The sequence below is a fragment of the Cherax quadricarinatus genome, chromosome 41 (genome assembly GCF_038502225.1).
Source record: "Cherax quadricarinatus isolate ZL_2023a chromosome 41, ASM3850222v1, whole genome shotgun sequence".
Lineage (NCBI taxonomy): Eukaryota > Metazoa > Arthropoda > Malacostraca > Decapoda > Parastacidae > Cherax > Cherax quadricarinatus.
This window is the reverse complement of record NC_091332.1, coordinates 5,579,167-5,593,295: the sequence shown is the minus strand read 5'-3', so window position 1 is coordinate 5,593,295 and position 14,129 is coordinate 5,579,167. Positions and strand designations below refer to the sequence as shown.

The 14,129-nt window shown below is 42.6% G+C and overlaps 1 protein-coding gene across 6 annotated transcripts in view; it reads right to left on the bottom strand.

The window, feature by feature from the left end:
• Window positions 1-14,129, bottom strand: part of LOC128695885 (uncharacterized) — a 230,606-nt gene that overhangs the window by 157,258 nt on the left and 59,219 nt on the right. For 5 of the 6 annotated variants that reach the window (XM_053786820.2, XM_070092916.1, XM_053786821.2 and 2 more), the window contains exon 1: window positions 13,512-13,857. The exons of the other annotated variant lie outside the window; for it this stretch is intronic. The gene's annotated coding sequence lies outside the window, so the exon portion shown is untranslated. Of the gene's footprint in view, window positions 1-13,511; window positions 13,858-14,129 lie in introns of those variants that run through there. 6 annotated transcript variants of the gene reach the window in all.

The window sequence follows — 14,129 nt, the reverse complement described above, 5'->3', positions numbered from 1 at the left end:
GTCACTCACTTCCTGAGGCTGCCTCTATTTCACACTGTCAGTTTATCTGTGAGCATCAGCCGAGGTAGACATAAGCTGGTATGAAGCCAAGAATTCCTAAACTAGCTTCAAGTATGCAACTCCATCCATCCCACTGATGTTCTTGACATCTTTGGTAATAGTCATTAGAGATGCACAATGTTCAAATACACTAAATAAAAGAAAATATCTCAAGTGTTTTAATTTAGCCATATATATCAATAATAACAACATTTTGTGAAAGGGGTAACATGCTTTATGTGGCATGTTAAATTGGGTAACAAGCTGAAAAAGTTTGGGAACCACTGAACTAAGGTATGAGCACCCATAATGTAGAGTTTGACTTGTAAATAGTCCAAGTTGGACCGAAAACGTGGTCGTAACCTTCTCTCTCCTGACTCACGAAACAGTAGTGACAAGATTGCAAACAAACCATACCACGGGTTATTTGTGTATTGTTCCAGACAGGATACTGTGCCTTTTAGTTCTTTATCGTAGATTAATTACTATGTGCGTCACAAAGCAGCACCCTGGATGTTGCGTCACTTGTCTGCGTGACAAGGAAAGTTAGCGTCACGCCACAGCGTTATGAATGTTCCTTAAGACATTGTGCCAGTCACCCCTCGCAGGGTGACGGCAGCTCCTGCCTCTCACACACCAGTCACACCTTTTTCACACACCAGCGTCACACCTTTCACACACAAGTGCCACATCCCTCACACACCACCGTCACACCTCTGTCACACTTCAATTTAACTTCTCAGTTATATTTAATTACAAATTCTCTAAAAGACTAGACCTGACATACCTGAGTGCCAGTAGCAGCCACCACAGCTGTTGCTTTAATAAAGCAAAGTGGCGATTAAGACACATGTTCAACAGTTGGGTATAGTTACTGTTGAAACGTTTCGCCTACACAGTAGGCTTCTTCAGTCAAATACAGGACATCAGGTGCAGTAGTGACACCGGGATGATGTAATCAGTCCATCAACCTTGGAGAAATAGTACTTGAGGTGGTAGGTCCCTCAACGAAATCTGTCTCTAAGATATATCAGCGGTGAAGGTTTGAAATCGATCAAAAGAGGCATTCTCAAGTGCCAAAATCAAGAATGGTTCACACATAACTGACCAACTCTGAATCCTCGAAACATACAATAAAATAACGTTTTAGTATATTTTTTTATAATTTTTAATATTGCATATATTTAAAAAAATATATGAAAAAAAAATCTCTATTATTATTGGTGTATATTTCGACAAGGGCACTTGCGCATGGCATGATCTTTTCCCTACATAACATAAAAAAGAAGGAACACTGCTGCAGGACTACCGCTAGGACATAAGTACACACAACACAGTTTTAAGGACAGGTACGACAGGGTCTACGATAATGAAACCAGTAAAATACAGTTAGGAGGAAACATAACACAGCTGTAAGGACAGGTACGACAGGGTATACGAGATAATGAAACCAGTAAAATACAGTTAGGAGGCAACACAACACAGCTGCAAGGACAGGTACGACAGGCTCCACGAGGCAGTGAAACACAGGAGGCGACGCCAGGAGCCGAGATAAAACCCCTGAGACTACAGCTAGGCAAACACACTCCCACACTGCAACAACAAAGCCTGCCTCCCCACTCCCACACCCTCTTAAGGCGCCCTACCTCTCTTCCCGGAGCTCTGTCAACACAACCTGCCTCGAATAATGAACCAGCAACATCTTTCACGTCCCAAAAAACCTTTTCACTGGTGTGACAGGAGAGTGGGAGAGAAAGTTGAGCTGACGAGGTGAGACCTCCAACGCCCTACACTTGTTAAACACTTGTAAACATTGTCACAAACTCTCGGAGATAACGAGGCCCCACCAACAGACTCGATGGTCAGAGATCCGGCCGCAAGATACATGTGCAACAGTTAGGAAACTTGATTTCCGAAAAGGTTTGTGGCCAACACAGTAGGCTTCTTCGGTCAAATAATGAAGAACAGTATAAAAGTAACAGATACCGACAAATTGGTTAAGAAAGACGTGAGTAAAAAAACGTTTAGGTCCTGGGACCTTGATCACTTAAGTTTTCTAATTAATATGTCCTAGTGTTTGTTCACGTGTCTTTCTAAACCAGATGAGGAATAGCAAGGCACAATAAAGTGACCGGAACAATACACAAGTTGGGCCGAAACGTGGTCATTAGTTTCTACTATGTGCAGGTTATTTGTGTATAGAGATGAATATAGATGAAGATAGTGTAAGAAGCGGGGTGGTAAAGATGTAATCAGTCCCTCAGTCAAGGCTGAGGGACTGATTACCTCCTATTTTGTATACAGCTCTTCATTCTTCACACGTCCTTGTAATGTACTGATAAAGCCACTGGATGGCGAAACGTCTACAGATAAAGATACCCAGATGTTGCACACGTGTCTAATTCTTCAATTGGTAAAACTTGCGATTTTGGCTTAAATAGCAATGCTGTTCTTGCCGAATAAGGGAAGCGAAAATTTGTATGCAATAATTTCGCAAAAATCATTCTGAACTTAACGAAAAAAAATATATATATATTCATTGTGTTTGTTTATTATTAAATTATTGTAAACTTATCTAAAATATATTTAATTGGATTATAATAAGGTCAGGTAAGTTTTCTTAGGTTCTCTTGGTACAAAATTATTATTTTTTTACATAACATAAATGAAAAAAAATATAGCTTAAAACGTATAAGAGAAAATTTTAGAAAACTTAATTTTAAACGAGTTCTTGCTAATTGACCAGTTTTACCTATTCGGCACGACACACACACACACACACACACACAGGCCTAGTGTCTAATCGACATGTGCCTAGGACCAAATGGTAACTAACACACACACATATATATATATTCACCTCCATATCCAACAAAAGCCTACCGAGCAGTTGAAATTTTCGTAACTAAAGATAACCAACTTTTACACACGTGTCTTACTCTTCAACTTGTCGATATTGTCTGTCATTATTATAATGATATAAAAAGATACAATATAACCAGAGATATGGAGTGTGTACGTGTGTTCCCTTTCTCCCTACCCCTCGCCCTCTCTGCTAAACCCATTGTTTATTGTGACTATTACGGTCCCTCATTTAGGTCATGTGCCTTCCTGTCTTCCCCACCAATCTCCGCCGTAATACCTCATATTACTTGCTTTCACTGATACTTGAGGGAAGAGTTGTGTGGCTAAGATAATAGTTTTTTTTTTGGGGGGGGGGGGCTTACACTGAAGTGGCTAGTTTATTATGCACCGCATAACCATCCTGTGGACGGTAGCGCAAAAGCATATGGATACACAAAAAGCCTAGGAACTAGAGCCCAAAAGGGGTTAACAAGAGTACATCTGGATTTATATCTACAGCTGACTTATCTGTTGCAAGGAAATTTAGGGAATTTGCCGAATATGTCTGGTATCTTAATTTCATTAAGATATCTTGACATGTCACATAGGTTATTATACTATCTATATTCCAGACTAAGTGGACAATTAAGCACATAGTGTTCAAGATAGTGATCAACCCAAATATGGCCGCATATTAGGTTTGATCATCATCTGTGTGTTTGCCAAACTGTTAACCAAGCCTAAGCCTGGCTACTACAACATCAGCCAGTCTATGCACATTGCAAGTTGCTCCATACACGTACTTATCTACGCTCCCGTTATAATTGTTAAATCTACTCAAGCCTCTACCTGCATTCCTATAACATTGCTTCATTATTTACTTATAATATTATTCTTCATACTAGACACACACACCACTATCACATGTTATCTTCTCGTGGTCATAACGTAAATATACTGTATCATCTTCTCTCGTAGGGCCTAGTTTCTACTACCTTTGTGTATCCGTATGGTCATGCACTACCCTCCACCATGACACACATTCTCACAGCAGCTACACCATGATACATATATCACAACAGTAGCCTTCAGTTTTATTAAAGCATGACTCCTGAGAAGTAAAAGAGTGGAGCAGGTGACCTCCTTGGTTTGTCATCTTACCTTGAGCGCACGCAAGGTGCACAGGTGTATTTCGTGCACACTTCTGACCATGACTCTGTACTACAGTAGCAATACTGCATTTGCAAGAAAGTCCAACTGACTGTTAATAGAATATTCATCAGGAGGAAAAAAAAACACTGACCTGAGCCTAATTGAATTTTGGAGAGCACTTAGGGGTTAGGTGATGTGAGGTGAAGTTTATCTTTGAACGTGAGATGTTGAGCATCCACACCATGTCCATCTTAGATGTACCTGTTACACTCCTTGTTTAGGAGAGTGACGAGATTCTGCACCCCCCCCCCCACGCACGCCTCACGCCCGTACCTCGTGCCCCGCATCACCGCCCACGCCCATGCTCACCACTCCACATAAGCAGTCATTCACCCTGAGTGGTTGGCAGTCTTCTAGCGGAACAGTGAGGGCGTTGTAACCTGATGTTCACACCGCCTGTAGGTCTTACAACGCAGAGACACATGTGTGGGCGTGGGTGTACAGGTGTTGGTTGACATGTGTGTGTGGGATGCTCTGTTAGCGTGTATCAACAAAGGGTTCCCATACACTTCCAAGCATCGCCTCTAACAAAGGTTTTAAACAAAACTTATCAATCCGCAGAGGCTGGTGGCAGACAGCTTCACGGAGCGTCGTACCTAACAAGAATGTAAACATGTTCTTTAAGTTTTGCCTCTAGCGGTGAGTTTATTGGGCTGCGCCACTCATCCTGTTAGTAAACATACAACAATAAAAACCTAACATTTCAGCCCAAATAGATGATACGCTATTAGCGTTATCAACTTCATAAATTATAAAATCACAACTTATGAAACTACACTACGACTGGGTCTATCTTGGACCATCATTAGTGACTGGACAAAGGCTTCGGGACAAAGCGAAACATCTGGTTTGCTCTCCCAATTGTGGGTTAGTTGTGAACTGTTCTAACCACTGTATAATGACTGGTATACCTTAAACATTCAATTCTAAAGTGGTTCCTTGCGGCCACCTCTTAAGTAATAAAATACTGTCTCCTTCAAGTATGGCTGATTTTCCCACTTATTTTAAAGCCAGGGTACACCCGTATGTGCGGCTGCTCTATTCTATACACTAATTCCATCGTGAGACGAAAAACTAGCTACGTTTTCCCTATCATGTCCCATCACTTAGAATGATCACCATCGTAACGCAATATGCCAGTCTTAACTGGGAAACTAGCAGGACAATCAGAAGTTCTTCTGGGGCCGGATTTGGGAAGAACACATTTCAAACCATGGCCAGAACCATTCACAACTCAACCACACCACATTTACTGGAACAATTAAAATTATTATAATCAAGGGGAAAGCGCTAAACCCGTTGGATTATACAGCACCTGTGGGGAAGGATGTAGAAGGTATTCAAGGAACTAGAGCACAGATCCAATTCCCTAGATCAAGAGCCCCTCACCAGCGTCAAGGAGACCTTCCTTAAGGAGGAAACAATTAAAAACTAACGGATAATATCGTTGCTGCAACAATACACATCTTACCCACAAACGGGTGATTAAATTTGACGTTGTTTAAAAGTATAATTTGAATTTATTGATTAGTTACCAGTTAATTTGCTTTTATAATATACTCTTGAAGAAAGAGCTAAATCCGCTGGGGTTACATAGCACCTGGAGAACGGGCGGTAATCCGGATTAATCCGAAGGGGGGCAGTAACTCCATTTCCATGGATCAAGATCCCTTCCTCACGGGAGGTGTTGCAGGGAGTGTACACAGTTTCACGTTTTGTAGATGAATGGTTCAGAGAACCGACATGTTGATAAATTAGACACATGTGCAACTCTTGGGTATCTTTACTGAGGAAACGTTTCGCCACACAGTGGCTTCATCAGTCCATACGTAGGAGAAACTTGAAGAACAGGAGGAGAATGAGGTAATCAGTCCCTCAACCTTGAGTCGATGTGTTCAGTCCATCAATCTTGTATTCTATTCAAGATTGATGGACTGAACACATCGACTCAAGGTTGAGGGACTGATTACCTCATTCTCCTCCTGTTCTTCAAGTTTCTCCTACGTATGGACTGATGAAGCCACTGTGTGGCGAAACGTTTCCTCAATAAAGATACCCAAGAGTTGCACATGTGTCTAATTTATCAACAGTTTCACGTCTCTGCTTGGAAGGTCACCGATTGCTTTTACTGGTGTTTAACGTTAGTTACTCTCCCTTGCACTCGCAGCCAGACATAAGCTAGCTTTTTTCTTTTATCTAGCAAAAGTGGATACACCAACAGTGTTCTGCTCACCTATTCTATATGATAGTTGCATGGTGGAAACACAAGCTAGTTGTGTTGCCCTGTCATTTTCCATCACACAGAATGGAAAGGGGAGGGGGGGGGGTCATACCTAGTGTTGAAATACGTCAGTCTGAGCTGGGAGACTTCAGTAGGGTGATGAGGATATCGTCAAGTATTCCATTAAAGGTTCATCAGCAACGGCAGCTTCAAAGGTTTCCTACCAGCAGAACTGGAGTTACTATCACTTGGTAATCACCATTTCTCAAGATGGTATCCGCCATACACAGGAGAAACAGAATTTCTAAGAAGTTATCTCCATCATCCCAGAGCGAGGGAAACAAAAATTATTTAAAATGAGACTGAGGAATAACAAGAGGGAAGGGAGAAATTAGGATGCCATAATAAATGAACTACGTATATTAAAATAACAATGCAGAGAGTTGTTACATGTCTAGTAATACATAATGGCGCTAGCCTCGCCACAATAGTATTTTCTTCTTTTTCCTCCTTTCCTTTTTTTTTCCTGGTCCTGATCCATGGTCTTGAGGGAGACCATGGAAACTGGAAGCTTCTCAACGCTAAGGGACTGATCACCTCAAAACTACTAGTTCAAGGCTGAGGGACTGATCACATCTTTATCTCTCTACCACTACTGCTCTCTTCAATTTTAGCCACCTCCGTATTCGACTGAAGAAGTCTACTGTGTAGACCAAATGTCTTACAGATAAAGATACCCAGGTGTTGCACATGCATCTTACCCATCAACTTGTCGGTATTATGTAAAAGAAGTGTAAGCTAACACATTATAAAGCACTCAAGACATAAGGTGTAATCTGGCACATTGTAAAGCACTTGAATTAAAGTGTAAACACACAGTGACTGCTGCTTCAACACGTTTCTCTCTTGCCTCCATCTTTACCACAGCACCATCGCCATAGCCTCCTCTGTACCATAACACCATCACAATGGACTCCTCTCCACCATCACCATGGCCTCCTCCACACCTTAACACCACCACCATGGCCTCTCCACCATAACACCATTACTACGGCCTCCTCTACACCATAACAACACAATGGATTCCTTTGCACCATAACACCATCACCATGGCCTCTGCACCATAACACCATCACCATTGCTTCCTCTGCACCACCACACCACCAACACCATAAAAGTCTTAACGGCACTATACACAGCCAAGTCAAAATATCATAACGGATTTATTAAGCTAAACACCCGAAAATCTGGCTGCCTCCAGGTTACTTCACACTGCTGCAGCCTACCTCGCTCTTCACTATAGCAATTATTCTGATAACGTGTAATATTTATCAACACACTGCTAGTATTTAACATAAAATATAGTGTTAAACAAATCATATCTCCGCTTTGCTGTATGATCCCTACGAATTTAACACTTCATAATAATAATAATAATAATAATAATAATAATAATAATAATAATAATAATAATGATAATAATTACAGAATGCCTTCCCGTGGATGAAAAGTTTTCCTGTTATCTGTGTTCCTAGACTTCTCTAGTGTTCTCTCTCTCTCTCTCTCTCTCCTCCACCAACACCTCAATGCTGCCTCGCCATTATGTACATTTAGGTATGTAATGACTGTATTGTCATATACATTGATGTATGGATGTAGTCAAATGTATTGGGTCATCTTATTTCTTCCGTTCCATCTATTTTGCTGTCCCCTTTATATTTCTCTCGGCCCCACTCTGCGTTAATATTAATAAAAATTCTATTTCTCCTGTGCATAGACTAGATCATCCAGAGAGATAGAATTCCCAAGTGATAGTAACTGCAGCCCTGCTGGAAGGAAACCTTGAAGCTGCCCTAGCTCATGAACCTTTAATGGAATACTTGAAGATATCCTCGTCGCCTTACTGAAGTCTCCCAGCTCAGACTGACAATTCAACACAGTGTAATATGCAAGTACAGTTATAGAGGCTAAAACGTTGTGTAGTTTTAAAAATAGGTTAGACAAATACATGAGTGGGTGTGGGTGGGTGTGAGTTGGACCTGATTAGCTGTGCTACTAGGTCAGTTGCCGTGTTCTTTCCTTAAGTGAATGTGACCTGCTCTGACTAGGTTGGGGCATTGGCTTAAGCCGGTAGGAGACTTGGACCTGCCTCGCATGGGCCAGTAGGCCTGCTGCAGTTCCTTCTTTCTTATGTTTTTATATGCTGTGTGATGGAATATGACAGGGAAACACAGCAAGCTTGTGTTCCCAATGTGTAACTATCATATAGAATTGGATAGCAGCACACTGCTGATGTATCCAATTTTGCTAAATGAAAAATCTGCCTCTCTCCACTTCATGGCTTCCCTCCCTCCCACATCATGGCTTCGCTCCCTCCCTCCACCTCGTCACTACCCTCCCCTCTACCTCATGGCTTCCCTCCCTCCACCTCACCGCCCACGTTTATTGATCCATGGTTGTAAATATTGATGTTTGTCGTCTACCTGCTGCTGCCCTTACTAGCGCGTGGTGGTAAGGGCCACAGGAGCCCCACCCTCCTGGTGAGGAGCCACCGGGGTCCCACCCTCCCCAGTGAGGGCCACAGGGGGTAAGTCCACCTTCCCTCGTGATATGTGGGGCAACAAGGATGTTTGGAAATAATTTTTCAGTCTGAGGGTGGTGCACGAAAGGAACGACCTGGATAAGGTGTCGCAATAGGCAGACTCAAGACACACTTTCAAGAATAGGTATGGTAGGGTGCAAGAGCCAATAATGCCAGTGACTGTACTGTGACTCGAACCCCGCAAACACAGCTCTGCGAGTACACGTCCACATCAGCGAAAAAGCTGGGCCAGGAGCTGAGACTCGACCCCTGCAACCCTATATAGTTGAGTATATAGACGAGTACTCATTTACACACACACACACACACACACACACACACACACACAGATGACGTGAAGTTGATGAGAAGAATTAAATCGGACGATGATGAGGCAGGACTGCAAAGAGACCTGGAGAGGCTGGACATGTGGTCCAGTAACTGGCTTCTCGAATTCAGTCCAGCCAAATGCAAAGTCATGAAGATTGGGGAGGGGCAAAGAAGACCGCAGACAGAGTATAGGCTAGGTGGACAAAGACTACAGACCTCCCTCAGGGAGAAAGACCTTGGGGTGACCATAACACCGAGCACATCACCGGAGGCACACATCAACCAAATAACCGCTGCAGCATACGGGCGCCTGGCAAACCTGAGAATAGCGTTCCAATACCTTAATAAGGAATCGTTCAAGACACTGTACACTGTGTATGTTAGGCCCATACTGGAGTATGCAGCACCAGTCTGGAACCCACACCTGGTCAAGCACGTCAAGAAGTTAGAGAAAGTACAAAGGTTTGCAACAAGGCTAGTCCCAGAGCTCAAGGGAATGTCGTACGAGGATCGTTAAGGGAAATCGGACTGACGACACTGGAGGACAGAAGGGTCAGGGGAGACATGATAACGACATACAAGATACTGCGGGGAATAGACAAGGTGGACAGAGATAGGATGTTCCAGAGAGGGGACACAGGGACAAGGGGTCACAACTGGAAGCTGAAGACTCAGACGAGTCACAGGGACGTTAGGAAGTATTTCTTCAGTCATAGAGTTGTCAGCAAGTGGAATAGCCTAGCAAGTGAAGTAGTGGAGGCAGGAACCATACATAGTTTTAAGAAGAGGTATGACAAAGCTCAGGAAGCAGAGAAAGAGAGGATCCAGTAGCGATCAGTGAAGAGGCGGGGCCAGGAGCTGAGTATCGACCCCTGCAACCACAATTAGGTGAGTACAATTAGGTGAGTTCACACACACACACACACACACACACACACACACACACACACACACACACACACACACACACACACACACACACACACACAGTCAGGAAGTGGAACAATCTGGAGAGTGATGTAGTGGAGGTAGGATCCATATATAGCTTTAAGAAGAGGTACGATAAAGCTCTTAGAGCAGGGTGAGAGTGAACTTAGTAGCGACCAGAGAAGACGAGGGGCCAGGAGCTATTAATCGACCCCTGCAACCACAAATAGGTGAGTACACAGTCACCTCCCTTCACTCTGAGGACAGTACAAAGAAAGTTTCTCTGTTCTTTGCCCGGAAACCCTGAGGCCATGACCACCCTCTTCCCTGGGGCGAGCGTGAGAGACAGACATCAGTAGTAGCCCTATTTATATCTTTATTTACTACAAGTACATGGTATACAGGCCTAGCTGACATCAATGACATACTCCTATATAGAAAGCCCCTTGTTATGCTGAGCATTTCGGGCAAATTAGGTCAGTTTTGTCCCAGGATGCGACCCACACCAGTCGACTAACACCCAGGTACCCATTTTAAACTGATGGGTGAACAGGGACAGGGACAGCAGGTGTCTTCTGGAAACACGTCCCTAATGTTTTCCAGCAGTGCGTGAGCCGAGTGCGCTAGCGATGGAGCTACGGGATACCTTAACGGCAGAATCCGTATTAATTAACTGCACTAGTAGCAGATGTATTAACTACACCAACAATATTTACTACACTAGCAGCAGCTGCATGAACTACTACGCAGGACCATCACTTACTGAAACCAAAATACGAACGACCCCCACAGCAGCAGGAACCACATTAACCTCTGTAACATTGCTAAGATCAACATCAACAAGGTTAACTGCGTGATGAGGTGTGTTAGCAACAGTGGAGAGGAACACACAGGAAGTCCTATTAGCAACATCCTCTCAATGACTGCAATGTCATTAACACACATACGCAAATAAAGCTGAAGAGAACGCAAACTGTCGTCCTGCGCCAGACAGTCTCACCTATTCATACGCTCAGTCGCTTCCTCTCTTCTGTTCATACCCTCAGTCGCTTCCTCTCTTCTGTTCATACGTTCAGTCGCTTCCTCTCTTCTCTTGTTCATACGCTCAGCGGCTTCCCATCAGATACCAACAATTATAAAGTATATCATGGTTTAACAAGGAAAGAAAAATAATTCTAACCAGGACCCCAGGAAATAAGTCACTTTGACTTTCTTGGGTTATCCTAGGTAATCTACACGTGCTGCTATATATAATTTATGTAACTGTATTTGTGTACCTGTATCTGAATAAATTTACTAGACCGTTCAAAACACAGAAGACAACACAGGCAACAACGACTCTCTTCAAACACAATGTAAACTCTGTGATAAATGGTTTAGAAAAGCGACAAGTTGAAGAATGAGATATTTGTGCAATATTTTGAAATCTTTATTCAGGAAACTCAATGTTGCACAATGTAAACTACATGGGCGACTTGATTCACATGCGCTACTCCCTCTTGATCACCAATTATAAACAAACTGCTTACCTAAAGCTTATTCTTTGGATAAACATTGAAAATAAGTTGGGCAAATATTTTTGTTAGTGAGTTTGGGTTTCTGCAAGACTTGCCTAGTATGGGCCAGTAGGCCTGCTTCAGTTCCTCCTTATGTACCTAACATTTTTAAATAAATTACTTATAAGTACCCGCTTTATTACACCTCTTAAAAGCTACTGAATTCTATTCTCAGAATTAACAATTGACAGGTACACAGAACTTCATATCCAAACATATATAATAAACAATTAAATAACGTTACACATCTCCCAAGGTAACACTGACCATGAGGTTAGGAAAAGGACGTTAAGTGCAATAATGCAACATTTTTACTGTGGCAACGTTTCGCTCTCCAGGAGCTCTGTCAAGCCGTTACAAACTTCATTATATGACACTAACGCTATAGGGAGATTCAGAAGTACAGCTGAAGAACAAAAACAAATGATGGAGCAAAAACTCGTACTGAGAAGGAACAAAAATCCAATTATGGGACAAAAAAATCCAATTATGGAACAAAAAAATAAATTATGAAAAAAAAATCCAAATATGGAACAAAAAATCCAATTATGGAACAAAAGTAGTGAAGAAATAAAATAAAGCAAAAGAACAAATAATAAGTACAGTGATGGAAAAAGAATATTGAAGGAACAAAAAACAAGCACAGTGATGGAACAAAAAAACGAGCACGATGGAGCAAAAAACAAGCACAGTGATGGAACAAAAACAAGCACAGTCATGGAATAAAAACAAGCATAGTATGGAACAAAAAAACTAGTGACGATATGAAGGGGAAGCGCTAAACCCCCACGGATATTACACAGCGCCTGAGGAAGGGAAGGTAATCAGGTTTGATGCGAGGAAATGGAGATGGGGCAGAGTTATGATTACCTGGATCAAGAGCCCTTCACCAGCATCAAGGTAGCCATCTTAGTAGACGGTCGAGCAGTGAAGCTGTCGAACAATTAGTAAAACTGTCGAACAATTAGTAAAACTGTCGAACAATTAGTAAAACTGTCGAACAATCAGTGAAGCTGTAGAACAAAAAGTGAAGCTGTCGAACAACTAGTTAACCTGTCGAACAACCAGTGAAGCTGTCGAACAGTGAAGCTGTCGAACCAGTAAAGCTGTCGAACCAGTAAAGCTGTCTAACAATCAGTGAAGCTGTCGAACCAGTAAAGCTGTAGAACAACCAGTAAAGCTGTCGAACAATCAGTGAAGCTGTCGAACAATCAGTGAAGCTGTCGAACAATCAGTGAAGTTGTCGAATTAAAGTACTGGATCTTCCTTTAGATATACTGGATTTTTCTCAACATGTACTGGATCTTCGTAAACCTGTACTGGGTCTCCTCAACCTGTACTGGATCTTCCTGAACATGTAAGGCTGGAGAGTTATTATAGTCCTGGATCTTCCTGAACCAGCAGTGGATCTTCCTGAACCAGCACTGGATCTTCTTGAACCAGCACTGGATCTTTCTGAACCAGCACTGAATCTCCTGAACCAGCACTGGATCTTCCTGAACCAGCACTGGATCTTCCTGAACCAGCACTGGATCTTCCTGAACCAGAACTGGATCTTCCTGAACCAATACTGGATCTTGTGAACCAGTACTGAATCTTCCTGAACCAGTACTGGATCTTGTGAACCAGTACTGGATCTTCCTGAACCAGCACTGGATCTTCCTGAACCAATACTGAATCTTGTGAACCAGCACTGGATCTTCCTGAACCAATACTGGATCTTGTGAACCAGTACTGGATCTTCCTGAACCAGTACTGGGAAGAATCGGGGGCAGGGAAATGCCCTGAAGGTGGTTCTTACCTTCAGGATGTTGGGTAAGCAGGTAGACGGAGTTAGCTGGTGTCTTTATCCTTATCCTAACACACACACGGTAAACACTCGTCAAAGGTTTTTAATTCCATGACATACTATCCAGTTGAGGCTTATTTTTCCTGCTTGTCGTTGCAGATCAGGATCACAAAACCCTGGACCACACACTACCACCACCACACTGGCTCACTGCACACAGCTGGTTTCTCTCAGTATCATAATGACTGAAAATCAGGCAATGCTAAATGGAAATGGAGAGGACAGCGTGTACTGGAGGCAGCGGGAGAGCCAGACGTCCTCTCCTCACAAGAGACGCAGCACTACTGACAGTCTAGGCCAGAGTTCATCTCACCTGCCTTGTATGCAACCACGGATGTCAACACCTTAAGTTTAGCCTCAAATAGCCACTGAATGCTCTCGTCTTGCTCTATAACGCAACCTTCTACGTACGTAATTAGAATGTTTAGAAAACTACGTTAAAATACAATGGTTAGACAGACCACTTGTAACGTTGAATATCGAACACAGTTCTGAATAAGGCTCTTGTTTTCTTTGGAAACGAAAATTCCCAGTATGTATTGAAAATGAAAGGCAATCATGATTACCAAT